Source organism: Canis lupus, chromosome 15 (genome assembly GCF_048164855.1).
Source record: "Canis lupus baileyi chromosome 15, mCanLup2.hap1, whole genome shotgun sequence".
Taxonomy (NCBI): domain Eukaryota; kingdom Metazoa; phylum Chordata; class Mammalia; order Carnivora; family Canidae; genus Canis; species Canis lupus.
The window spans coordinates 42,195,194-42,221,951 of NC_132852.1; the positions used below are offsets into that span (position 1 = coordinate 42,195,194).

The following is a 26,758-nucleotide window of genomic DNA, read 5'->3' on the forward strand; positions in this document are numbered from 1 at the left end:
TTCTCCCTTCCGCCGACTATCCCATCTTCCACCTGCCTCTCCGTTGTCTGAACCCACCCAGAGCCAACAGCTGAGGGAGGTGGCAGGGCGCAGGCCCCATGAGGTCTGGAGTGTGCAGGCTGAGTTGGGGTGTGGGGACACAGTGGCGGCAAGGCCGGGATTGTACAGCAGGCAGGCCAGGGGTCCGGCAGCCCTTGCAGCATTTCCTTTGGCCCAGACAATGAACCCTGGGTCCCCACAGGGCCCATCTTCCCAGGGGCCAGGGTGCACTTCCAACACAGGGAAACGCAAGGGTGACAATGAGCCACCTGTCACCAGCTCCCATGGCAGGGGCCTGGGGGGCCTGGAGCTAAGAACGGCAGCTACACGTAGGAAGCATCACATCAGAGCACTTTTGTTTATGAATTTGGAGTACGTCCGATGTGCTTCTCCGCGGCCGCCCCTCCGGGATTGTCACATCAATAACAGTGTGTCGTGCTGAAGCCGCAGATGCTCTGTTGAGGGAGAAGAAATGAAATAATGAAGCTCTTATTGATTTACTCATCAGCAGGCAGGCCCGATCTGGAGAATACAATAAATAGTGGTGGTACCTATCTGAATTAAAACAATCAGCTACTTATTAGCTTTTGGCACCAGAAATACAGGCAGGATTAATGCCTTGGGATTCCTGCTGCTCCCTCCAACCTTATCTGTTGTACAAGTGAGCCTTGTGCCTTTGGAGTCACTACAGGAATCACAGTCTTACATCAATCACATTTCCATTAGCACCGAGATATCTCTTCCTAGGCCATCATCAGGTGGCAGACACACAACATGTCAGTATTTCCTCTCTCTTCATTATGCGATCACCCCATGTGCAGGCCACATGGACCCTCACGGACCCGGAGGTGTTCACACGAAGCAACATTCACAGGCACCTGGTGTCCCAGGCTGCACGCTTCCTGCACCTGCAGATGCTCAACCCCGAGGCTTATGGCTGGGTGAGGGGATGCATCTGCCAACGTGACCCGATGGCTCGTGCACGTCACAAACTGTTGTGTGAATGCAGAGGTCACTCAGCTGCATTTCTGGACACGGGTCAGGAAATGCTGATGTAAATGCCTGACATAGAAAGATGATGTTCAGTCAATCCAGGAACTTGTTCTCTGCCTTGTTTATCCAATGGCTGGGATTGATTCCATCCATGGAAATAGAAATGTAAGAGTGGCCTGGCTCCCCAGTCAGCCTCCAGATGGCCACCCTCCGATGGATCACATATCTGGCCTGTAATCTGTCTTCCTGTCTCCCGCCCGGTGGACCCCATTCCCTGTGCTAGAAGTGAAACTCAGGGTGGGGACAAAGCCTGTGAGGTTCCAGGAGGTGTGGCTCTCTAAAAAGATCTGGAAGGGACAGGGGTGTCAGAAGGGGATAGGTGGATCAGGATGATTTCTTAGGAAAGGTGAGCCGTGGCACGATCCCAGGGAAAGCACTGGACCCTAAGTCACCCACAGTCCAGCAGGCTCTGCATCTGGCACCCTGCTCAGTGCCCCACAGCAGCAGGTCTGGGCCCAGGCCGGGTGACAGGGTCTGGGGGCACCCATAGTGTCTGCTGCCAGCCCCACGGGGGACCCAGGTCTTTCTTCTCTCTGGCCTTTTTTCCCAGAGTTTTCCCTCATGGAAGAAGAATCTCCACTCATTTCCAAAGCCCAATCCCATTCCTCCTCAGTCCCTGGGGCCCTTCTCATCCCACTGGCCCCACAGAGAAGCCAACACGTGTTACACGTCCTCTTGTGTGCTTCTGTGCTTGGTGCATTTCCGATCTGCTTTGTCACCCCACTTAAATTCCTCATGGTGGGCATTACGGGTTGAATTGTGCCCCCCAAAAGATAGGCTGAGGTCCTAATCCCCAGGACTTTAGAACATGACCTTATTTGAAAAATAGGGTTGTTGCCTGTGGAATTCCTGAAGATGAAGTCATGCCGGACTAGGGTGGCCCCGGTCCACCCAGAGAAGATGACCAGGTGACAGTGGAAGCAGAACTCAGCAGTGCAGCTGCCAGCCCCAGGTCCCTGAGCTTCCTGCCACCCCCGGGGAAGCCTGGCAAACGAGGATCCTCCCCTAAGCCTTCCCAGGGCACAGCGCAGACACCTTGATTTTATACTTCTGGCCTCCAGGGTGGAGAGACAGTGGCAACATCCATGGTTCCCAGCTGCCTGGGGTGTAGTGCTCTGCAACAGTGCCCCCGGGACACTCACGCGGCTGGAGCATGCGGTCGCTCTTCCCACGTTCTGAGCCTCACACACCCCACTGAGACTTCAGAGTGGCTGCCTCAGCAGCTACATTTACTATCCCTGGCCGAGGCAGCACTGATTCAGGCTCTCCAGCAAGCAGTCCCAGGGTAATTGGATATTCACACGCAAAAGGATGACTTCGGATCCCTTCCTTGCACCATACAGAACAATTAACTTTATTTAATTTTGAGACATAAATTTAAGAGCTGAAACTATAAAAATTCTTAGGCTAAAACACAGGAGCGAGTTTTCATGACCTGGGTTAGGTAAGTACTCCTAAAACATGACACTACAAGCACAAGTGACAAAAGGAAAATAAATTTGAAATTTGGGGGACACCTGGGTGGCTCTGTCAGTTATGGGTCTGCCTTCGGCTCAGGTCACGATTCCATGGTCCTGGGATCAAGCTCCATATCAGGCAGAGTGCAGACACCTTGATTTTATAGGCTCCCTGCTCAGTGGGGAGCCTGCTTCTCTTTCTGCCCCTCCCCCTGCTCGTGCTCTCTCTCTCTCTGTCAAATAAATAAATAAATAAATAAATAATCTTCCTTAAAAATTTTGAAATTTGGCATCATCAAAACTAAACACTTTTGTGTTTCCAAGGACATCCTCAAGAGAGTGACAAGACAGCCCAATGAGTAGGAGAACATATTTGCAAACCATACACCTGAAAAGTGTAGAATATGTAAAGAACACTTATAATTCAACAACAAAAACACAAACTGCCCATTAAAAATGAGCAAAGGATCTGAACAGACATTCTTCAAAGAAGGTCTACAAATGGCCAATAAGCATCCAAAAAGATGTTCAAGATAATTAGCAATTGGGAAAATGAACTCAAAAGCACAATGAGATGCCACACGTCATACCCACTGGGATGGCTATGATTAAACACTCAAGCAATAATAGTGTTGTAAAGGCATGGAGAGCCCTCACACATTGATGGTGGGAGTGTAAAATGGTGAAGCCATTTGAAAAACATTTTCCCAGTTGGTATTCATCAGCATGGTTGCCATAACATGATACCCCTGACTGCCTGGTTTAAACAACAGAAATGTCATTCTCACAGTTGTGGGGATGGAAAGCCTGAGATCAAGGTGCCCGCAGATGTAGTTCCCAGCAAAGCCTGTGTCCTGGCCTGCAGACAACCACCTTCTCCACAGGTGCTCACCCAGCAGAGGGCACAAGGTCCATCACGATGGTCTGTATTAGAGTTCTGCAGACAAGCAGAATCACTAGGATGTGTGTGCACACATGTAGAGATTTATGGTAAGGGACTGGCTCCTAGTCACAGGGGCCAACAAGTCTCAGGACCTGCAGTAAGCAAGCTGGAGACCCAGGAGACCACCATGTGGTTCCAGCCTAAGTTGAAGGCCTATGAACCAGGAGATCAGAGGGTGTAAACTCCAGTCTGAACACCGATGGAGCTTCAGTCCAACTCTGAAGGCAGGCAAAGACCAGTTTCCCTCTCATCTATCAGGCCACAGAATTCCCTCTTTCTCAGCCTTTTTGCTCTGTTCCGGCTTCCAAGGGCCCAGATGTGGCCTACCCACATGGGGAGGGCCATCTGCTGGACCCGCTCTACATATTCCAGTGTTAATCTCATCCAAAAACTTCCTCACAGACATGTGGAGCCATGTCTGGCCGAGCACCTGGGCACCTGTGGCCCAGTTAGGCTGACTTGTAAAATTGACCATCACATACTTGCCCAAAACTTATACACAGATTTACCCTAACCCAGCCATTCCACCCAAGAACTTGCACACAAATGTTCAAAGTCATAGTTTTCACAAGAGCCCAAAGAGAGAAACCACCCAAGTCTTCATTGACCGATGAACAAGTAAGTAAAATGTGGTCACTCCATTCAGTGGAACATTATTTGGCAATAAAAGGAAAGGAAGGAGTGACATCTCCTATAACATGGCTCCTCTTGGGAAACATCCGAAATGAAAGAAGTGGGTCCCAAGAGATCATGTGTTCTAGGATTCCCTTGATAGGAAATTCCAGAACAGGCAAATGTCTGGGCAGACAGACAGCAGACCAGTGGTTGCCAGGGTTGGGGGAGGGGATAAGCCTGAGTGCTGTCCACGATCATCAATTTCCTCAGCATGGCTATGTGCCCAGTTGTGACCGTTTAGATGCTAAGAGACATCAGGGTGGCATTTTGCTGGGTGAGTGTAATGAAGGCCAAATGGTAGAGGAAGCAAGGATGCTGAAAACACCCTAGGACATTTTCACAAACTGCACAAGGAAGCAGGTCTTTAGTGTGCAAACAGGGGAATTTGGGGACAAAACAGGATTGCAATAGAAACAACTGGAAGAAAAACCCCAGTTTTTCTCTGCAGTTAGAGTTCAGCGCACCCTGTAACTTTTCACCTTCTCCTCCTTGGCTTTCCTGCTTCATTGAATCATGAGACGTGCATCCTGTGTGTGCTCCCCTACCCATTGAGAAGGAGATGCCCAGAAGGTCTAAAACTATCTTAGGCCACCCAGACAGTGGCTCTGTTTCTCTCTGACTGTTATCAGTATCATCCCGGTGAACAAACAAATGAGATTATTCTCGAACTACTGATATATAGTTTTAAATAATAAAAATTAAATTGTAAATAAAAACCTGGGGAAAATATTGCAACATATGTAATAATTACATGGTAGGGCCTTCTAAATATAAAGAGCTTTTATAAATCAATAAGAAAAAGCTGGCCATCTCATGGGGCAAAAAAATGGCAGAAGATGCTACCTAAAAATATGGCTTTTACCACTCTTTAAAAAAAAAGAATAAACTAGGGATACTTGATACATGGATGAATCTCAAAATAGATATGGTGAGTGAAGCAGCCAGATAAAAAAAGAGTCTATATTCTAGGGTGTTATGTATGATCTATAATCTGTGGTCACAGGAAGCAGACTGGTGATTGCCTGGGAATAGAAAGCCAGGGGAAAGCCAGGGCTTACAGAGGGTGCCAGAAGATCTTGGTCAGTGATGGGTGTGTGCGTCACCTGGCCTGTGGTCATGTCTCACTGCATGTGTACACCCAGGTCAAAACTTATCCAGTGGTACATTTTGCTTTATTTATTTCTTTTTTAAAGTGAACTTGAGGGACCCCTGGGTAGCTCAGTGGTGGAATGTCTGCCTTCCGCTCAGGTCATGATCCCAAGATCCTGGAATTGAGTCCCCACATCAGGCTCCTTGCAGGGAGCCTGCTTATCCCTCGGCCTGTGTCTCTGCTTCTTTCTGTGTGTCTTTCATGAATAAGTAAATAAAATCTTTTTTAAAATTTTAAAATTGGGCAGCCCGGGTGGCTTAGCGATTTAGCGCTGCCTTTAGCCCAGGGCGTGATCCTGGAGACCTGGGATCGAGTTCCGCATCAGGCTTCCGGCATGGACCCTGCTTCTTCCTCAGCCTTTGTCTCTGCCTTTCTCTCTGTTTCTCGAATAAATAAATACAATCTTTAAAAATATATGTATAATAAAATAAAATTTTAAAAATTAAAAAAAAAAGTAAACTTGGTCAGCCTGGGTGGCTCAGCGGTTTAGCGCTGCCTTCAGCCCAGGGCATGAACCTGGAGACCCAGGATCAAGTCCCACGTCGGGCTCCATGCATGGAGCCTGCTTCTCCCTCTGCCTGTGTCTCTGCCTCTCTCTCTCTGTGTCTCTCATGAATAAATAAAATCTTTTTAAAAAAAGTAAACTCAATGTTCCATGTGGGGTTCAAACTCACGACCCTGAGGTCAAGAGTCAAATGTTCTACAACCAAGCCAGCCAGGTCCCTCACAAAGATGCTGTGGTTCACTGTGTGGCTATCACACCTCAATAAAGCTATTCCAAACAGAAAGGAAAGGATACAATCTAAGAGAAAATACAAAAGGTCAATAGTGTATATATTTTTAAAAGTTCATCATCTTGGGGATCCCTGGGTGGCTCAGCTGTTTAGCACCTGCCTTTGGCCCAGGGCGCGGTCCTGGAGACCTGAGATTGAGTCCCGTGTCGGGCTTCCAGCATGGAGCCTGCTTCTTCCTCCGCCTGTGTCTCTGCCTTTCTCTCTCTCTCTCTCTCTCTATCATGAATAAATAAATAAATCTTAAAAAAAATAAATATAAAAGTTCATCATCTTTGGTAATGAAAGAAAGAGAATGACGAGATGCTAGTTACCGGTTACCCCGCTGGCCAAGGTGTTGTGACAAGCTCTGTTTGGGTTTGACGTGGGTTCTGGGAAGCAGGTGTACTCAGGCACCGAAGCCTGCTGTCACATTGGAATAATGATCTCCTTCCAACAAGGTGCCAAACCCCAGCAGAAGATTGCTGTGTGTCAACCAGGTACACAGTGCCAGGTGACATGCAGACAATCAGCAGTGGGCAGGCAGGCTGTTGTCCTCCGTGGCTGCCTGCTGCCCTTGTGCAAGGGGACAAAGGCTGCTGACAGGTGCTGCTTCCCAGGGCCAGCGGGAGGCTCCCACCGTGGGTCCTGAGGCCAGACAAGCGGCCCTGACTCAGAACCCTCTGCTCTGGCATGACCCTCTCAAGGAGACTGAAGGTTGCCTGCAGCCCCTTCTCGGGTGGTCACTGCTGCTGCCTGCCGAGGCAGCAGGACCAGCTTGCACTGGGGACTTATCCTCATGGCACAAGTGGTCTCCAAAGGAACATGTCTCCAACAGGAACCACCCTCTTTCAGGTCCCAGCTCCACCGAGCCAGTCTTCAGGACCAGTCCCGGGGCAGGAGACCGAGTTCTGTGCAGAGGGTCCGGCCAGAGAACCAGGCTGTGGGAGCCCAGACCGCCCCCAGTTAGCCACCATCTAGGCCCGGGTAAGCTGGAGCCCGGGGGCTCAGGAAGGCTGCTCCACCGGCTGACAGGACCGGCTTGCGTGTCTCCACTTGTGAGGAGGACAGAAGAAGGCATCGCTCAGTTTGGAAACTGAGTTTTGTCGGGCGGTCAGAACAAAGTAGCAGAGGCTGAGCCGCTAACACAACACCCATCCGTCTTCCCACAGTTCTGGAGGCCAGAAGTCAGAGGTGAAGGCCGCCTCCCTCCACAGGAGGCAGGAAGAGTCGGTCCAGGGCCTCCCCCGCAGCTCCCGGTGGTTCCTTGACCGGGTAGCAGAGCTCCCAACTGCGTTCGTGGCTTGTCGGACTTTCCCCTTTCGTGAGGATACTGGTAATGTTGGACCAGACCCCCCAGTGACTTGTCTCCGCGGGCCCATCTGTAAAGTCCCGCTCTCTAAACGAGGTCGTGACCTGAGGTAGCAGAGTTTAGGACTTCAACAAACGCGTTCTGTGGGAACAAAACTCAACCCACTAAACAGGGGAAGGTGAGCCTGTGTCAGTAAAAGGTGTGAGTCGCAGACTTTTGTAAAAGAAATGCAGATAAGGGGTGCCTGGGGGGGCTCCGTTGGTGAAGCATCTGCCTTCGGCTCAGGTCATGATCTCGGGGTCCTGGGATCGAGCCCCATGTCCGGCCCCTGTTCAGCGAGGAGTCTGCTTCTCCCTCTCCATCTGCCCACACCCCTGCTTGTGTGCTCTCTCTCTCTCTCTCAAATAAATACATACATACATACATAAATACATACATACATAAATAAATAGATAAATAAATAAATAAATAAATAAATAAATAAATAAATAAATAAAATCTTTTTAAAAATGTGAATAAGTACACCAGGGATGAATAAGCTTTCATATTCATTCAGGAGGTTCACCAAAATCAGCATGTTGTACAGAAACGCAGTGTGTGCGCCTGAGGCCCCACACCCACCTACTGGTGCGCCTGGTGAAGGCAGGACAGATTTACCTCACTCTGACTCCGACAGATTCACTCACAGACTTGAGGCGATCGATTGGATATACGGCTTCAAGAAAGCTCAGTATTAAACTGTCATTTTGTCAATAAAACGTCATTTCATCAATATAATGTCCGTGTGCCTGAATGTTTCTGCATAATTAATTCTGCTGATGCATTAAGGAATGTTATACACAATATTAATCAAAAAGTAGTGTCAATAGAAGGGTAATATATAAACCTAGATATAAAGATTACAAACCCCACTGAAAGCTGAATTCCCACCGAGACATTTCTCATCTAGAAATATTTGGATTTTTTTTTTCATTAAACTGCTGTTTAAAAAATTAGTCAAGGAAAAGCAATTAGAGTAATATAGAGGAAGCTCTTGGGAAATTAATTTTTTACAAAACATTTTTTAATAAATTGCATTTAGTGTTTGGAAAGTCCTCTAAAGATGAAAAGACGCTGAGACACTGACACCCATGCCCACAGAGCCCGGGACTATTTCAAAATATGTAAGGTGTTGCCATCTCCAGACAATCCAGAGGAGCTCCCCCATTGCCCGGCACCTGGGGCCTGGGGACAAGGCCCAAGGCGGAGCTCTGACCGCCTGGCCAGTGCCTGGAACACAGCACCTATCTGCTCCCACCCCACCCCCACCTCTGCCACCCTCCCCCACCCCCTACCCCCTATGGCTATGGCTCCACACACAACTGGCCCTAGGCCCCTTCTTCCTTGCAGGAGCTCTCAGCTCTGAGGTGGAGTCTGTGCTGGCCCTTGGCACATCCCTGTTTGCCTTGCGCCCTTCCACTAACCCCGTCAGCCCCCCTCCCTGCCCTGCTCACCATGGCCCCAACCCTGCAAGCCCCATCTCTCCACCAGGTCCTCATGGTGTTGGCCATGGCTCTTCACTTCATGACAACCCAGAGGAAACCAGCCATCCTTACCTGGCGTCACGCAGGGCAGGAAAGGCAGAGGTAGGGGTGAGAACCCTCACAGAAGAGTGGAGACAAGTGTCAGGATGGCTCAGAGCCCCTAAGGTGTCTGTTCTTGGTTAATACATCATGAGCCCATTAGACTGCAGACTAGGCGCCAATCAGCCTTGAGCCCAGGGCAACCCCATTGAGAAGACATTTGAAATTCCCCTTGGCCGATGAGACCTGGAACTGGTCTTACTGCTCCAAGCCCAGCACCCACTTGGACACCATGGGCCCCATGGGCCACAGCCTCACCTATCACCCACACTATTGGTACCCAGCCAGGATAATGGAGCTTCTGCCTTAGATTCCAGCTGTGGTCCTGTCCCCAACTTGGGATCAGATGCAAAGAAAAGACACTCATCAGAGGGTAGCAGGAGATGCCCTGGGTTTGAACCCCACCTTTGCCACCACAAACTGTTGTTACTTTGGGCACGTAACAACAGTTTCCTTTCCTCAGTTTTGATTCTGGAAAACAGACTTCTGTTGTTGTGAGCAATAAATGAAAAGAGACATTATCAAGACTCAAACTGTGCTGGGCCTACAATGAGCCCCCCTAGATGGCAGCCACCATCTGGGTTGGGGCTCAGACACTCTGCTCTCCTTGTTGCTCCCCACCTTATTCTGCCTCCCCTGCCCCCACCGCTCCGGAGACAGAAGACTCTGATGCTCAGAGGCATATGCTTGGAGTCCCACATAAGTGTGTTCTCACCCTGGCTCTGCCTTCACCGGCTCTGTGGCCAGACAAGTTACCTCTCTAAGCCACTTCACCATTTCCTGTGACTCTCTGTGCCCAGAAAATGCCTGAGCTTGGAAAGGGTGGAAAGTGGTGGCCAGCAAGCCAGCTTTCTGAGCATATGCTGCTTCCAGGATCTGGCACATGGGTGGCACCAGCTTCTCACTCACTTGAAAGGACCCAGGAGAGATGGATCAGGAAGGGCAGGGGACTCAGGATTGTCTCCCAGTCCCACCAGATTGGCCAGAGCCATGGACCTCCAGCAGCCAGAGCCAAGGAAGGTGAGGCTCAGCCTTTGGAGATTCCAACTCCCCCAGGACTCTCAGGGCATCTGCGTCTCCAAAATGCAGTCTAACTCTCTCTCTTCAATAATCAACCAACAAGCACTGGGCGGAAACTAGCAAATCAAGCCAGACACACAGTGAAGGGCATCAGACTCGGTGTGAATCCGTTTACCAGCTAGAGGGTTTTAGGCAGCTTACTGAGTCTGTCTGAGCCCCAGTCTTGTGATCAGTAAAATGGGACAAGAGTAGAAACCCTCTCACAGACACATGAGGATTAAGTCAGTGAATGGGCATATTGCAGGCTGCCAAACCGTGAGCACAGTGAGTTGAGCTTCTGGTTTTCAACCTTAGTTATCAGGCACTTCTGTAGCTTGGGCTGCCATAACAGAGTCATGGTCCTTAAACAACAAAAATGCCTTCCTCAGTGTTCTGGAGGCTGGAGGTCCAGGCTGGGAACTCTGACCATCCTGGTCCGCAAGAACTTTCAGGCTTGCTGACAGCCGCCTCCTCCCAACTCTTCACGAGGCAGACAGGGAGCTCTGGGGTCTCTCTTCTATCATGAGGACCCTACCCCACGACCTCATCTAAACCCGAAGGCACCTCCCAAAGGCCCAGCTCTATATACCATCCCACTGGGGGTTAGGACTTCAAATATGAATTTGGGGGGACACGAATATTCAGGCCAGAATGGGCACGCACACCAACACATAGTTCCGCACCACCACTGGTCACAGGTAGTTGGTAGCAAATATCATATATCCCTCGGAGAGACCTAGTGGGCCAGCACGTATTATGCACTTACTGCATGCCAGATGCTCCATATGGGCACTTTCATTACTGTTCCCAACTTCCTTGTTAGGATTGACACACTATTATCCCCATTTTACAGATAAGATAAGGAAACGTGGTCGAGAAGGATCAAGTAATTCATCCAGAGTCACATAATAACATGCAGGGCCGGAGCTGCTCGGCCTCCAGACCTGCTGGCCTCCCACACACCAGTGACCAAATGCACTCATTACATACAAAATGCAGACGTATCCTGAACTTCTCACTGACTTGTAAGATCCTGTTCTGAAATGTGTTGACACAGATGAGGTATTTTTATCTCTATTCTACAATGGATTTCCTAAAACTCGAAAAGCTGTATTTTGTGGAAAACTAAATAACATTTTTTAAACTCACAACAGTAAAATAAGGGTATTATTGTGAACTATTTTGTATTTGTTTTTTCTTTAGTATTTTCAGACTATGTTTAAATGCATTTTTAAAAAAATATTTTATTTATTTTTTTTGACAGAGAGAAAGCATAGGCAGGGGGAGTGGCAGGCAGAGGGAGACGGAGAAGCAAGCTCCCCACTGAGCAAGGAGCCTGACGTGACACTCGATTCTAGGACCCCGAGATCATGGCCTGAGCTGAAGGCAGACACTTCACCAACTGAGCCACCCAGGCGCCCCCCCAAATGCATTTTTATATAAAGGTTAATGTTGCATTAATAAAGGGCAGCTAGGTGCTCTAATTGTAGATGGCCCGATGCAGTCTTTTAAAATCTCTTTAGCTGGCAAGACGGATATTATTAGCTCTGTATATCATTAAAAGGCCCGTGTTTGAATCAAATAGTCCTTATTAATTTAATTATTTAACCAAATTTGCAATCATTACAACCCCTTTCAAAAGAAAAATTGTATTATCAATATATTTCCCATCAAGTATTCCTAGGAACTCACAATTATCTATAGATATATTCATGCCCTGAATGAGGTCCTGCATGCTAAATATTTTATCTTCCTCATCTGATATTCTTTATCATCAAAAGATGTTTTATAATAGTTTGGGAAAACCAAGCTCTCTTTATCTCAAGTTATAGGGCATCAGTTCAAAGGAAGGTTATTTTGCTATATTTAAGGCATGCTAATAATAATTCCCCACGCATATTTTTTTTGTCTGTATGGGAGCCCAAGGAAGAGGAGGAGTCCTGCGGTAATGTAAGTGTAGAAGATTCACTAACTCAAGATAAGTGTGACTCCATAGTCGTGGAGAATGATGTGGTGAAGATGAGAAGGGTGAGGGGTAGTGAGCTGATGAAGAGGATATTAATAAAATGTGTCTTAAATTGCTCTTTAACTCAATCAATAAATCCCAACCGAGAATCTCCAGGTCTCCAGGCATTGAGGAAGGGTAGTCATGGGGGAAGGGAAGACGTGTCTTTCAGATCATCTCAGTATACTGACAGTTTAGTAGAATTCTGGCATTTTTCTTTCCATGAGGCTGCCTTTACCAAAGTCTGCAGCATCTCCGGTTGAGCTGGGATCCTCTAGGGGCTGCAGGTGTCAGCCCTTTCATATGGGTGAGAGGTTATGCATTTGGCTCACTTTAAAGAAAAGCAATGCGTTGTTTTTAATATGGTTGAGTGCAAGTATATGGCTTAGAGGGTACAATGAAAGGGTGCTTTCATGTTGCAAAGTTTAAGAAGCAACAGACTAAGTAAATTATAGGAAGATTATAAACAGATCTATTTTTATAATGAACACCAAAATGGTCATTTACAAATTCTCATGGCTAGACATTTGTTCAGGAACCAGAAGAAAAGATTATGCACTTTCCAAATGGCCGAGTAAAACTGATGGTCAGCAGCAGGGCGTACGTTTGCATAGGCCCCTGTTGGAACAAATCCCCACTCACAATAGAGATAGAGCTGGCCTACACCCTGTAGACTATCATAGAACAAGAATATTATTCTATCCTACTTTATTCTAGAAGAATGGAATAGATCCTGGTTATTTGAGAACTAATACACCCTTCACTCCCAAACTCCCAGGACACATAACTACGCTTGCCCTTCAGGGGTGCCTTAAAAGTCAAGGGTGACACAGAGACCACAAGTTGTCCATGGACACTGAAGGCCTTGGAAGTCTATCCTATGTCTACGCAAACATCAAAGCAGAGGTGAGCATGCACGATGGACGAGAAATAATGGCTTTCAGAATTTCCAGTGCAATTTCGCCAATGAAGGGAATAAAGGAAATCAGGCCCATTGTCAGGAGGGAGGTTTTCATACAATTCTTAATTTACCAATCCTAGAAGCTAGAGACTCTGTCTTTCCAGAACAGCTTCTAGCTCCTGATTCTTTAGAACTGTCAGCACCAGGATTTTGAGGCCTGATGGCTTTAGGTGAAATGCAAGGTCAAGCTAGGTTGATTTAGTGCATTATTAGCTGTTTATACAGTACTGAAGCAGCACATGACGTATGAAAAATGACTTTCCGATCTCAGGGAATAAATCAGGGCCAGCAAGTGATTCCACTTAATACTTAACTTTAGCTGGTAAAATATTACACCTGTTATTATTCAGGGCAAACACGGCCCCTTCCATTTGTTTATTGAGGAAACAATTTATTTGAGGACATTTAATTGCAATAGTGAAGCCTGACTTGGGGGTTAATCCCAGTTTATCGATGCAATTAAAAGCAGTGTGTGCTGTGTCTCATATTTATTATCTAGAGGTAGAATGTTGACAGAACATGGGTGTTGAGCCCTTGTGCTTGAGAGTATCTGTGTTGCGTGAGGTGCAAGGTGGGGGCCGCCGGCATGTGTCCCGCGAACATCATTCTTTGTGCTTTCTGTAAGCGTTTGCGTAACCTAATTGGGGAAAGGCTCTAATTTGATTTTACTTGGAGTAATATGGTTTCGAATTGTTATATAGATCAGCACTGTTTGGTTTCTTGTCAATGATTCATGGTATTTTAATGCCCACCAGACAAACACTAAAGCTCCTTGTCACACATTTGGCAGCATTCCACAATTACCTTGGCCAGAATTCCACCCCTTTTTCCTTCCTCAACTGCTAGATACCTAACCCCTCTTTCTCAGGTTTGACAAGGTCTTCCTCAGCGAAATCCCGGGTGCCTGGGCCTCTCCTCTAGTGACAAGCTCCCCGCAGCGCAGCACCGAGAGACCTGTCTCCTGGGGAGATGCCCAGGGCGGGAACAGGGCCTGGGGCCCACCACCACTCCACCCCTCACCTGGGGCCACCAGGAGACAAGGCCAGAGGAGGCAATTTCAAGGATCTTAAAAACTTCTCACCTTTCCCATTAGTTATGATATTTTTTTCTGGTCCTATCTCTATAGTTTTATTTTGGCTTTTTAGATGTTATCTGTAATTTTCTTCCTACTTAATATTTACCTTCCAGTGTTGGGAGCATTTCCAGAACTGCCTGCCGACTCTCTTCATGTCCTCCCTCCACCCCTCGTGTCTGCCTCCCCGCCCCGACCACCTGGACCCACCTAAGCTGTCTTTACAATCTCCTCCTCCCCTCAGCTGGCCCTGGCACTCCGTGGCTGTCCTCTGTCCACTGGTTGTCATGGGCTCGCATTGGTGGCTCTGTCTGTGCATCCCAACCGCCCTGTGGCCCTGTGCTTGCTCTGTCCTCTGGATGTACTTGCTTGAACTCTAGCTCTCGAGCGACAAAGAAACCGGCTGAGAGACCAGAGGTGCTTACTTTTTTTTTTTTTTTTTAATCAGAAATACGGTGCATGGGGCGGTGTGTGTGTGTGTGTGTATGTGTGTGTGTGTGCATCAGTGGCTGAGCGTCTGCTTTCAGCTAAGGTAATGATCTCAGGGTCCTGGGGTCGAGCCCTGCATCCACGGGGAGTCTGCTTCCCCCTCTTCCTCTGCCCCACCCCTTGCTTCTGCTCTGTCTCTCTCAAATGAATAAAATCTTTAAAAAAAAAGAAAAGAAAAGAAATGTGAAACTTTATCCTGCTGACAGGGCAAATCATCCCTGTGTACAGATGGCAATTTTTTCCCTCTGAGGTACTAGGACTAGAGCTGGTCTGTTGCAGAGCCACCTTTGCAAAGAGCCACCCAGCTGTTGCAAAGGGTGATGAGCAAGGAGAATCCTGAGCCACACGGGTCTGGGTTCAAATCCTGACTCTGCCACTTTCAGGATTTGTGATCTGGGGGCAAATCAACCAAAACTCCTGGTTCCTTACCTGTAAAATGGACATACGACTACATATGGCAGCTGCTTGTACTAGATTTTTCAACAATTTTAATTTCCCTTTCTCTACTGAGCTACTGTATTAAACACACACACACACACACACACACACACACAATTTTAAGAAATTTCCTTATGATGGGCAGCCCCGGTGGCACAGCGATTTAGTGCTGCCTGCAGCCGGGGATGTGATCCTGGAGACCCGGGATGGAGTCTGACGTCAGGCTCCCTGCATGGAGCCTGTTTCTCCCTCTATGTCTCTGCCTCTCTCTCTCTCTCTGTGACTATCATAAATAAATAAAAAAAAATTCCCTTATGATTGAAAAGAAATTTTTTTGAAGTTTGTGATTTCATTTATTGCTTATTTATTTTTAGAGAGAGTGCATGAGGGCAAGGCTTTGAGGAGAGAGGCAGAGGGAGAGAAAGAATCCCAAGCAGGCTCCACGCCCAGCAGAGAGCCCCATGTGGGGCTCGAACTCACGACCCTGAGATCAGGACCAGAGCTGAAATCGAGTCGGGTTCTCAGCTGACTGAGCCAGGCACCTCTCTTTCTTATCCAGGCACCTCTCTTTCTTATTCTTATACATCATTATACTTGATCCCATGGGGTTTTCTATTTGTTTCATACACATACTTTTCTTCTCTTCCAAGAAGGAATAAAGTTCCTTGAGCTCAGAAAGGGTATTCTAAGTTACTGCCTTATCTGTCATTCAGTATCAAGCTGGTCCCGCAAAGTAGCTTCAGAAGTACTTGCTACTTTGAGTCCCATTCAATAGCCTGTTAGGGGCGGAGAGACAAAGTGTATGTGGAGCTGTCACTCCAGGCAGGGAAGAGGAGGCCGAGTTCCTCTGCGGGCTGCAGTGTTCCGAGAGCGCGATCTGAGGGAGCTCTTGCTGCCTGGCAGGCAGCCCACTTTGGGGCATTATGAGGGCTCCTGGGCTTTGCAGGCCTATCTTAGGCCATTGTTCTGTCTGCCTTCAGACTGGACAGTGGACACAGAAACAAAGTCCATCATTTTGCTCCAGGCACAGCCCTGCCCCCAGTGTGGATGAGGAAGCCAGGCTGCTTCTGCAGATTTTCTAGTGCTCTTTCATTGTGAGGACTATCATCCCCCTTAACCTGTCAGTAGACAACCTGAGCTAATAACCAGAGAGAGGAGGTGAGCAGATTTTTCTTTTAGTCAGCAGATGACTTCAGGGTGGTTAAAATGAGGCGGCCTGCCCTTTACACCCCCAGAGAAAAGTTAATCTGCTGTGATGGTTGGTACTGGAGGTGCTTTAGGAGCCTGGCACAGTCAGTCAGCTCACAGGGTCCTCCCACCCTCCTGTTGCAGGCAGAAGTGCTGAACTAATGGGCTACCAACCTCACCTGATCAAAAATCCTCCTCCCAGCTCAAAAATGCCATTAAAGACCCCCATGGTCCAGGACTGTCTTCCCCTGAGAGCAGGTGTGCTCTGCAGAAGGGTGCTGATACAAGAAGCGCCAGCAGGAGAAGAGGCACCAGCTGGGAGTCAGGAAGGAGGTGCCAGTCCCTAAGGTCCAGATTTGAAATGTTCACCTTCCTCCCGAAGCCAGCCAGGTTGGACCCTTCCAGGTTTGGAGACACAGGCAGGAGGTTTCTGCGGAAGAGCCCTGCTATCCCAAGCGGAGGGGAGGGGCTGGGACACCTCAGGGTTTCTCCCGGGGCTCCTGCTTCCATTTTAGGACCTAGGCCTTGAGAAGGGACTGGGGGGTGTCTGCTCTGGAGAAGAAGCCTGGGAAACTGGTAAACTAGAAGGATCGGTGAGAAATACACAAGATGGTTTCCCACCCTCAGCCCCTTGGAAGGGAGGAGAAAGAGAGGCGGAGGAGCCGCCGAGGCGGCTGGGAGGCCAACGGGCAGGCCGCCCTCCCAGCCGGGGCTTCGGGAGCCCCAGCCCTCGAGCCCTCGGGAGACGTGAGCGCGGCTGCGGGTGGGGGCGCGCAGGGGTGCCGGCCCCTCGGCTCCTGCGGCCCGGGCTTTCACCGCAGTCCATCTCCCCCTGCAGGACGGACCCTCAGGACAAACGGGCGCCCAGGCCTGCGGAGCCGGGGCGGCGGGACCGGTGCCCACCTGGTGGACTCCGCCCCCCCAACCTGTGACCCGGCGGGCGGGGGCGGGGTGGGTGCTGGGGGCCCGGGCCTGCGCACCCGCACCCGGGGAGGACGCTGGCCCCAGCAGCAGCCCGTACATCTTCCCGGATGGAATTCGTTAATTCGCCCATGAAACAAAAGGATGGTGGATCCCTCCCAGTTTGAGTTGCGCCCTCGCACCGGCTGTTGGGTGGCTGTGGGGCGGCGGACGCCATCGAGGAAAGGGCCACCACCGGTCCCCAGGGGCACAGGTGCGGCCTGCAGTGAGGGGCGGCAGACAGGCCCTCGCAGAGGTCGAGGTCCGGGGGGCCTGGAAAGAAGCCTGGGCGAAGGCCGTGCTCTCGAGAAGTGATTTAAAGTCCTGAAGGCGGCAAGTGGGGGCAAGAATGGAACAGAAGGGGCGGGGAGCCTGGCCTGGAGGCCTTGCGCGCCGCCACCGAGACCCTCCCGGGCCTCGCCCCGGTCCCTCCGCCAACGCGGCGCGGGGCCCCTGGGCGCCGGGGGCCGCGGGGGCGACGGCGGAGGGCGGCTCTGCCGGCGGGGGGCAGCCCGTGGGGGGGGGGGACCCCCGTTCGCGCGCCCCGCGGACAGCACCTGGCGCCGGCGGGCTCCTCTGCGGGCTCCCGGCTCCCTCCAGCCACGGCCGGGACGGGATCTCAAACAGAATTACAAATAAGCGCCCCGGGTGGCCGAAGGTGCCCACCTACCCCAGAGGGAGTTGCCAGGCGGCCCGTGGGGGGGGGGGGGGGGGCGGCGGCCGCATTCCGGCCAGGTGTTTAAGACAGATGAGAAGCGAGTAGTTAAAACCCACATTATATAGTTCTGTCGGGTATAAAATTGCCTGTGCTGACCCATATATTCTAACTGGAAACGGACTCGAGTCACTTAAAATATTGCAACGTCGATAGGACTAATTAATTGGAAATAAGAAACGAAAGAATACAATTAAACGAGAAGAGAATCATTTTCTAATTTAATAGAGGGACATTTATAAAGATCACAAGCTAAAAGGCATCGAATGATTCTATCGACATTCTATTAAATCAGCCCCGGGGCCCCGGGCGGAGGAGGCGGCCCTGGCGAGCGCAGCATCTCGGCCCAGGTTCCGTGCGTCCTTGGACGCTCCAGCCGCCACCCGATCCGACACCGGCTCTTCCCGCTGAACTGACTCCGTCCTCTGCCCATGGCCAGGCCCAGACACTGGCTGTTGCCCACGGCTGGGGGAACCCGGCCTGCCCGCTTGCGAGGCCTGGGCTCGGATATATTACAACAAAATTACTAATTGGAAAATGAAATTGTCAATAAAGCATCCCCCCTCGCGTATACAGTATCCTTAAATATTAAGATATTTTATTAGACCCATTTCCTAACAATAATTTATTGCAATAAAACAGACACCACAGGTCCCCTTAAATTGTCTTTTCATAATGAATAAATTTAAGCGGGCTAATTAATATATAAACTAGCCCAATTTGTCAAGTTGATTTGTATTTTAGTTAATTGTGAAAGTAATTACCACACGGTCAAATTAACAGCTTTCTGGAAATGACCAAGCCTGAGGTTTTATTTCCTTCCTGGGTGAAGAAAATTCATTTTTCCAAGCTCTTGATGTGATGAATAAAAGTCATAAATCTGGGTGATTGGTGCAGGCAGAGTCTAAATGGCTTCATATTTCATTTTAGGTTTAATAGAAATATTCATGCTCTGTTTTAATGAAATTAAATTGAGGGGGGATGGGGTCGGGAGGCGACGGTGGCCCAGGGCTTAAAGGGACAGCACACGTTTTCCTCCCCCACCCCACCCGCCCACAGGCCAGGGCCTTCAGATCACCTCCCCCAGATGCAGATCTGCCCCTCCTGCCTGCGGGAAAGGCCGGCAACCGCTTCTGCAGCCAGCTCACCTGGGGTACAGATGAGGGCAGCTGCACAAGGTCCCCTTCCCAGATGCAGTCCCAGGAAGCCCAGTGCTCTCTCCCGTGTGCCTACAGAGGTCGCTAAGCAAGGTCAGGGTCAGCTTTGGGTGTAGGTGTAACCCCGCCCAGATAACACCTTTCTGCCCATTGTTAGCGCTTAGGCTGGTGGTGTGGCCGCTCAGTCCGCAGTCAGCAATCCTTCTCCTTCTATCACCTTGTGGGGATGCAGGTGAAGGGCATTCAGCCTTGGGACAGGCACCCTCACTCTGGGCCCCTGTAACTGCCACCTCAACTGGAAGGTGACCCGGCCCAAACCAGGACTGTCAGGGCCCAGGACCACCTGCCCAAAGCTCTGGGCTCAGAGGCCTCCCCTCGCAGGAAGAGTAGGTCTTCAGACCCAGCAAGTGTGCCATGTTCATTTGTGTTGTGGCGCTTGGAATTTAGGGGGCCATGCTATCAGCCACTCTGGGGGCGTGAGGTCAGGGGGCGGCCCCAGGCCCCAGGATGGTCCTGGCCCAGCAGCCCCTTAATGGAGCTGATCTGTGACTTGTTGATTTCCCCTGAGCAAATAAGGCTTTGATGCAGTTCCAGCAAGAGTGGTTAGCTGATGAATTGACAAAAACTAATCAGCTTTATTGGGAAACAGGTTAAGGGCACGGGCGTGTCAATAATTCTCAGCCTGACCCCCTCATGCATTAACCCAGGCGGGCTGATTAGAGTAAGAAGACCCGCTCGCATTTTGCACTGAAATTGCTTTCATAAACTCACCATTATTAGCAGTCGATGCGAGCAGCTAATTTAGAGAAGACATCCCAGGCATGTCACATCTATCATCCGGGTTTATGTATCATTATCTCATTTACAGAATGTCGCAGTGTAATATGTGTTTTTGGCAATAGGCTTGGCCCCGCGCCTGGATCGCGCGTCTCTTTTGAAGCAGCACCCGGGCCTCCTTCCCCGCGGGCCTGGAAGCCTGGAAGCGGCGCGCAGAGGGCGGGGAGCCCAGGACCTTCCCAGGTGGCCACGGGGAGCTGGGGGCTGCGCTGCCGTCCGCCGCCGCCACACACGTGTGCACACTCCAGACGCGCGTGCAAAGCCTGCACACGCACTCTCCCGCGTGCACACGTGCGCTCGCCGCCGGCCGGGGAGGTCTGTCCAGCCTCGGAGCCCGCCGCTGCGAGTCCGCGCTCTGCTCCGCACCCCCTCCCGGCCTGGGCCGCTGAGCCCGGGCCCCTCCGCGCCCTCCCGGCTCCGGGGCCGGGGCCTGCCCTTCCCACCCCTGGGCGGGTCGCTCCCCTCCCCCGGCGGCGGCGGCTCCCGGGCCAGATGCGCCCGGGCGTCCGGAGTGGGCCACCTGTTCCGCTGGGTAATTATTTTAATGTAAGGGCCCCGCGTCACCGGGTTCGCGCCTCCTGCGGCGACAGACGGCGGCTCCCAGCCTTTCAGTGGAATTTCCCAGATGGGCCGAGGGGAGGCCGGGGCGGGTCACCAGGGGCCCTTTAACGAGTTCATTAGCCAAATTATCTTGCGGGCCGCGCCGAGCCCCGGAGACCGGGAAGGGGGCGGAGCCGGGCGGCGCGTCTGTCTCCACCCCACGCCTTGGTCTGGGCAGAAGCCGTGCAGGGGCCCAAGAGGGGAAATGGCCCCATGTCACTGGTGTCAGCAAGAACGGACCCCAGCTCCGGGCGATGAGCTGCAGGCATTCCACCTCTCTCCACCCTTATGTTCCACAGGCAGGAGCCTGGCTAGTCAAAGGCCAAGTGGGAAAAACTTATTAGAATCCTACAACGAGGACATTATCACTAATGGCCAATGTGGCTGAGTGGGTTGGGGTTAAGGCCCCTCCCGGGGCCTGGAGGTCACGGCTGGCCCTGTGGCTGTGGGCTCTGCAGCAAAGCACCTGCGTTTCTCAGAGACTTGGGTGCGGGTCTGTAAGACTGGGGCACCCAACATTTTTCAGTTACAGTCCCTAGTGGGTGAGGCTCTGCAAGAGGGTACACTGAGCACACCATCCACTGTGAGGGCCTCCTGGCTGAGCAGGGGCACGACCAACCCCAAGCCTCAGAGTCCATTTCAAACCTGGCTTCCCAAGCTGTGCATGTTATGACATCAGCTTCACATTCCTCTTGGGTAAAGCATATCCTGTTCCAGCGGTACGGTAGACAGAGGGTTCCCCATCCACTAGCTTCCTTCTGCCCCGCAGACCACACTCCCCCCTCCACAAGTCATTAGGAAACGTGGATGGGGCGCGGTGTAAGGGCGAGAAGCTGCTCTAAGGAAGGCTCCATGGGAATAACGTCCTGGGCAAGCCAGCCAAGTCCTACTTGCTGACAGACACCCCCCCGGCCCCCAGCCAAAGTCCACTCCAAGCCTGAGATCCATCCCTTGGGCCTCGGGTGTGCACCTGGGGGCTGGGTGGAAAGAGAACTGGACCACAGGCACCATCTGCCCATCTGGGGAACATCCCCCAGCTCTGGAAAGTGGCTTAAGAAATTCATCCTCCCCCTCTCTCCCCTCTCCTCCCTCCTCCCCTCCCTGTGCAGCCAGCACCCCCAGCTTCTGCCACCTCAGCACTACTAAAGAGACCAATTAGCGGCTCCTTCCTGCCATTATCCGCCATGGATCTGGACATTACCGGGCTACTACTCAGCGATAACTTGGAGTCAGAAGGCACTCATGAGTCCATATACCAAAGCATTAAAATATCGCAAGCGGCATCTTGTTCTTTGTGCGTCTCCCCTGTATCCTCCAACCCCGCAGGTCGGTAGGGACCCTCCCAGCTGTGGTGGCCTCCTTGGGGGCCGCATGGGTTCTGGACCCTCTGTGGCAGCGGCGGCAGCGGGGATGGGGCTGCCTGGGCACAAGGTCCCAGAACTGCAGCGCGGAGCCTTCTGCCTCTAGACACGTTTTACAGGGGACATCGCACAGCTGGGCTCCTCTAAGGCAGGTCTCAAAACAAGAAAGCTCCTAGGCTCAGACCCACTCCCTTCAACGTGCAGGTTAGGTGTTCACTTATCTGGAGAGGGGTGGTGAAGGTTGCAACACTGGAAGGGGGGGAAGCTGACTTCGCGGGCGTGTGTGTTCTATACCTTGTTCCCGACAACGGTATGAAAGAGTGATGCTGAAATTAAATTAAATTAAACTCTTCTAGCAAAACTACAAGCTACTTGGGGGAGGTTCTTCATCTCTGCTGAAGACCGTCGCCCTCCAGCTTGATTTGAGGGGCTTACGTGGACTTCCCCCTGTACTCCCCCAGTCTTGGGAGGAATTTCTCTTTGTAACCCGGAGCTTCGAATGCGTGCCACACAGAGGCTGGAAACACTCAGATTGCTTGCTGGGTCAGAAGGAAAATAGCAGGTGGATGTGGCCTGCCTCCCCACAGGGGCGGGGGCTGAGCATGCCCCCCCCCCAGCCCTCCACCCTCACCTCACAGCCAGGCCTGTCCCCTCTTTGGTGTCCACAGAAGCTGAGAGACTGCCCAAGGTCTGTGCGTAAAGCAGATACTTTTGTGTCTGGAGAAAATTTCCAAAAATGTAGGGCTCTTAGGTTGCTGAATGTTTAGGCATTTACATCATGCAGCATCCTCCTGACGTCTTATCCAAACCCCAGCAGTGAGCCCCGTTTCTGCTGGTTGTTTGCACAAGGCCTGTGGCGGGGTAGACGGGGACAGACCCGGCCGCAGGGACTTCGGAGGTGGGCTGGGTTAGGGTCAAGCCGGGAACTGTGGGCGGCGATCTCGAAAGGGCCACATGAAATCCAGGTGTGAAGGGCGAGGCTGACCTGGAGGGGCCTCAAGGAAAGGTTGGGACAGCTGCTGCCAGGCCCCCCCTCTGGTGGAGCGGAGGCTCGGCCCCACCCTTTCCAGATCCCTTTGCTGGCGGAGTGCCCCGGGTCAGGAAGGAGGTCAGCAGATCAAAGGGCAGCACTAACTACGTGATACCTTTAGCCCTCGGGGCTCTGCTGGGGGGGGAGGGGACACCTGTGCGGTCTGCCCCTCCTCCCCTACCCCCCTCCCCCGCACTCGCCTTCCGGTGACCCTAGGCCTGGCTCAGGTCCCCAAGGAGGCTCTGGACACCGAGCACGTCCCAGGGCTGCAGGGTGGGAAGGGGGTGTGCACAGGGACTCTACCGGGAAAGCCTGGCTGCAGCCCCCAGGGTCCAGTGCCCTCCCAGGTGGTCTCAGGGTAATCTCCTGTACCTGCCCCACTGCCCGATCAAGAAAGCAATATGTACGTGATAACCATCCATGCCTGCCTCCCACCCTCTGCGTGTGTGAATATGTTTTGTTCTGTTTTGTTCCCAACTTCATACCTACGTTATTCCAGACACAAATAGACATGGGTTACAAACGTCTTTTTTGGGAAGGGGGTCTGGGGTAACCAGGTGACGGGCACTAAGGAGGGCACTAGATGGGATGAGCACTGGGTGTTATACTATATGTTGGCAAATTGAATTTTAATAAAATATTTTTTAAAAACCCAAATGTCTTTTTTTGCAATTGTTGATATAACCACAATTCTAAGTAGTAGGAGAAGGGCGCCTGCAGGCAGTATTCAGTATCTCGAAGGGAGACCGCGTGGAGAGAGAAAGAGTGTCGTGCCAGGCAGGGAAGAGGCCAAGATGAAAGGCACACCAAGCCTTTGCTGCTCACTCGGGAAACAGAGTTTCCCCATCGTCCCAGGGCTGCCTAGTGCACTGGGGCTGCTGGGGACGGAGTCACCCAGAGACAGATTCAGAGTATTGCTGGGACCAGACCTTTGATCTCTGGCTAGGGCCCTCCAACAGACGTAAGCCCTGCTCCTGTCAGCCCAAAACCTTCTTCAAAGCCAGCTGGGCTGGATCAATACAGATGCTGGAAACAGGAAGAGCCCCAGTGCGCTCCGCTTCACACCTCATAAACCACACAAAGACCCCAAACTTCCAAGACCTCTCCCTCTTTCTCTGCCCCCTCTCTTTCCGTACTTCACGGAAAAACTCCACTATATATTCACTTTTTTCTTAACACACACGGAATATATGATAATTTTAAAGCCCTTTAGCCCCATAGAATGCATTGGTTGAACCTCGGCTTTTCTAAATAAAGAAACAGAAATCCATAAAAATAAAGGAGCACAGCAGTCAGAAGGGTGGCCAGGACCAGGACCCACGGGGCGCTTAGTGCTTCTTCCACACCTCCCTGGGCAGCCCCCATAGGTGGTGTGGTCTCAGGGGTCAAACCTGCCTTCCCCCACATACCTGTCCAATCTGTCTTCCAGGAAGTGCTCTCAGCTGCTCTCAAGGGGGACTGGCATGGCCCTGCCAAGGATTCTGAGTAGTTTAGGAGCATGGTTACTGTGGAACAAAGAGACGTGAAATGAATTCTCCAGGAGTTCTAAAAAAAATGGCATGTTTTTTTTTTTTTTTGAGGAACATGGGGAGATTTATTGTGTATAAACTGCACACCTGTCTCTAACTAAAATAGCCCTGGTGGTGGGCATTTCGGGGAGAAGAGAGGGCAGCAGGCTCTCCAAGATCAATCTTGGGCTGTTTCATTCACTCCCCTCCCCCAGCCTCCTAAATCACTGCTCTCCATCCCAGGAGTCCTGCCCCAGCAGGTGGAGGAGGGAGGAGAGAGAGAGAGAGGCAGTCCGCTTTAGAGAGAACCCCTGTCTTGGTGGGGGCTGTGCTGTTCCCTCTGGAGGAGGCAGAGTGACAGCCAGAACGTCATCATTACTGTCCCTTGCAAGGCGAAGGGTTTCCTGCCCCGAACAAGTGGCTAAGAATCTCAGGTCTCTTCATAAACCCTGCCTCCCCAAAGGGAATGGAGAGGCATGGAGAAACAGGGCTGGGGACGTCAGCACTGTTGGCCGCAGGTGACCGCCGTGTGGCCCTTGCGGCAGACCTGGTCCACTCCAAACTACTAAGGCTTAACGGTTTGCTGGGAACAAGAGTCTCAACCTCTTTGGACCTGTAGTCTCTGAAATGGAGAGGATAAAATCCTTCTCCTAATTCACAATGAAGATTAAAGAAGAGAATTCTAGAAAGCTCATGGCATATAGCAGTGTTCAGGAAATGTAAGTGTCCTCTCTCTCCCCTTAAATGCAGGACTGCATTTTACCACCCCAAAGAGATAGCATCTCAAGACTAGACAAACACCACATAAATGCTATAATTTCTATTTACAAGTTGACAGTGTTTTTTGCAAAGCCACATAACATTTACTTCCACTGCTGTCCCTTATCCACTGTATCTTCCTAATTTCCAGCTAGTACTGTGTCTCAGAACTACCCTATTTTAATGAAAAAGAAACTCGCCTCTTGCCAACAGAATCACCGCAATCAACGCTTGCCAAGGCAAAACAAAACAAAACAAAAAACCCTTTGAAGGGAAACTAAGAGATCCCTATACTTACCTTTAAAAAAAAAAATCCCTGTTACAGCAACCTGATCTGCTAATTTTAAAGTTGACCTGCCCTGAGTTTTCCTTCTCCTCTGCCCCTCCCAGGGCCCCCACCCTGTCCTTTACTCACCTCTCACCTGCTTAGGAAGCTGGCTTCAAGAACTGAAACCCCCTCCTGCATTCCCTCCCCTGTTGGGGCAAGATAACTAGAGCTAACTGAGCTAGTGGCAAAGCCTCGAGCTGGTGGCCGCTTGACTCCCCGACCTTCGTGTTGATTCTTTCGGCCCAGAAAAGCCTTTGGAAGTGCTTTACTGTAAATATTTGGAGTGTGTGTATGGGGGGCCGCCTGGGGGGGGGGGGCGTGTAGTCTGGATTCTCACTCCTCTACGGTGCTCAGCCAGCGGAAGCCCTTCCGCCCCGAGGCTCCAGGCTGCAGGTGGGGAGAGGAGAGACATTGCATGTTGCTGCCCGGGGACTAACCAGGGTCCAGGGGCAGAGTGACCCGCCTCGGGAGGACTCGGGGCTCCCGCTGACTTTCCAGAGCCGAGGAGGGTGCTGTCTCTTGCACGCCCACGGGTGTCCTTCCGCAGAGAAGAGGATCCTCCCAATAGCAGGTGGGCAGCGTCTCCAAGTCGACCTGGGTCCTGCAGGCCTAGGGGCTCCCAGACTCTGCCCTCTCCGCCCAGGCGGGGCAGGAGCTCACGGCGAGGACTTGCGGGAGGCAAACTCACGCTCTCTCACACGCATGCCGTCTGAAACGCACAGGACTTCCCAGAGGATGCAATAAGGTTCGACCTGCAGAGGGCTGACGACAGGGACGCACGTGCTGCCGTGCACCCGGAGCCCCGGGAGCAGGGCTTGGGGACCGCTTTGGTCGTCGCTGTGCTGCCGTCGTTGAGCAAAGCGGGCTCCCCGACGCAGCAGCGCCCAGGCTCAAGCGCTGGCGCGGAGGCGCCACGAGACGCGCGCCGCTGGCTCTAGGTGTCGCCGGGCCGCGGCGGGACCGCGGGTCTCCGGGGCGGGACCCAGGCGGCGGGGCCCACGCCGGGACCCGGGGTGCCGGCGCCCGCAGCCCCGCCCAGCACTTGCGGGAGGGCGCGCGGGCTCCCCAGGCGGGGCCTCCGATCCGGCTGCCGGTGGCCGTCTCCGCCCCGCCGCCGCCGCTCGGCAGCCCGGCGCTCTAGGACCTCGCGGCGCGGGGGCGGGGCGGCGGGCGGCCCGGACGGTGACAGGTGCGCCCCTCGGCCAATGGCCGGGCCCGTGCCCCTCCCCGAGCGCCCGCCGAGCGCGCCAATCGGCGGCCGCGCTGCGCT

The 26,758-nt window shown here is 51.9% G+C and overlaps 1 long non-coding RNA gene across 1 annotated transcript; it reads right to left on the reverse strand.

The window, feature by feature from the left end:
* Window positions 1–383: 383 nt before the first annotated feature.
* LOC140604970 (uncharacterized) lies at window positions 384–26,652 on the reverse strand. Its single transcript, XR_012007760.1, has 3 exons — window positions 25,926–26,652; window positions 24,303–24,398; window positions 384–494 (listed from the first exon to the last, which is right to left on the reverse strand). It is a non-coding gene; the product is annotated as an uncharacterized lncRNA (long non-coding RNA).
* Window positions 26,653–26,758: the final 106 nt, after the last annotated feature.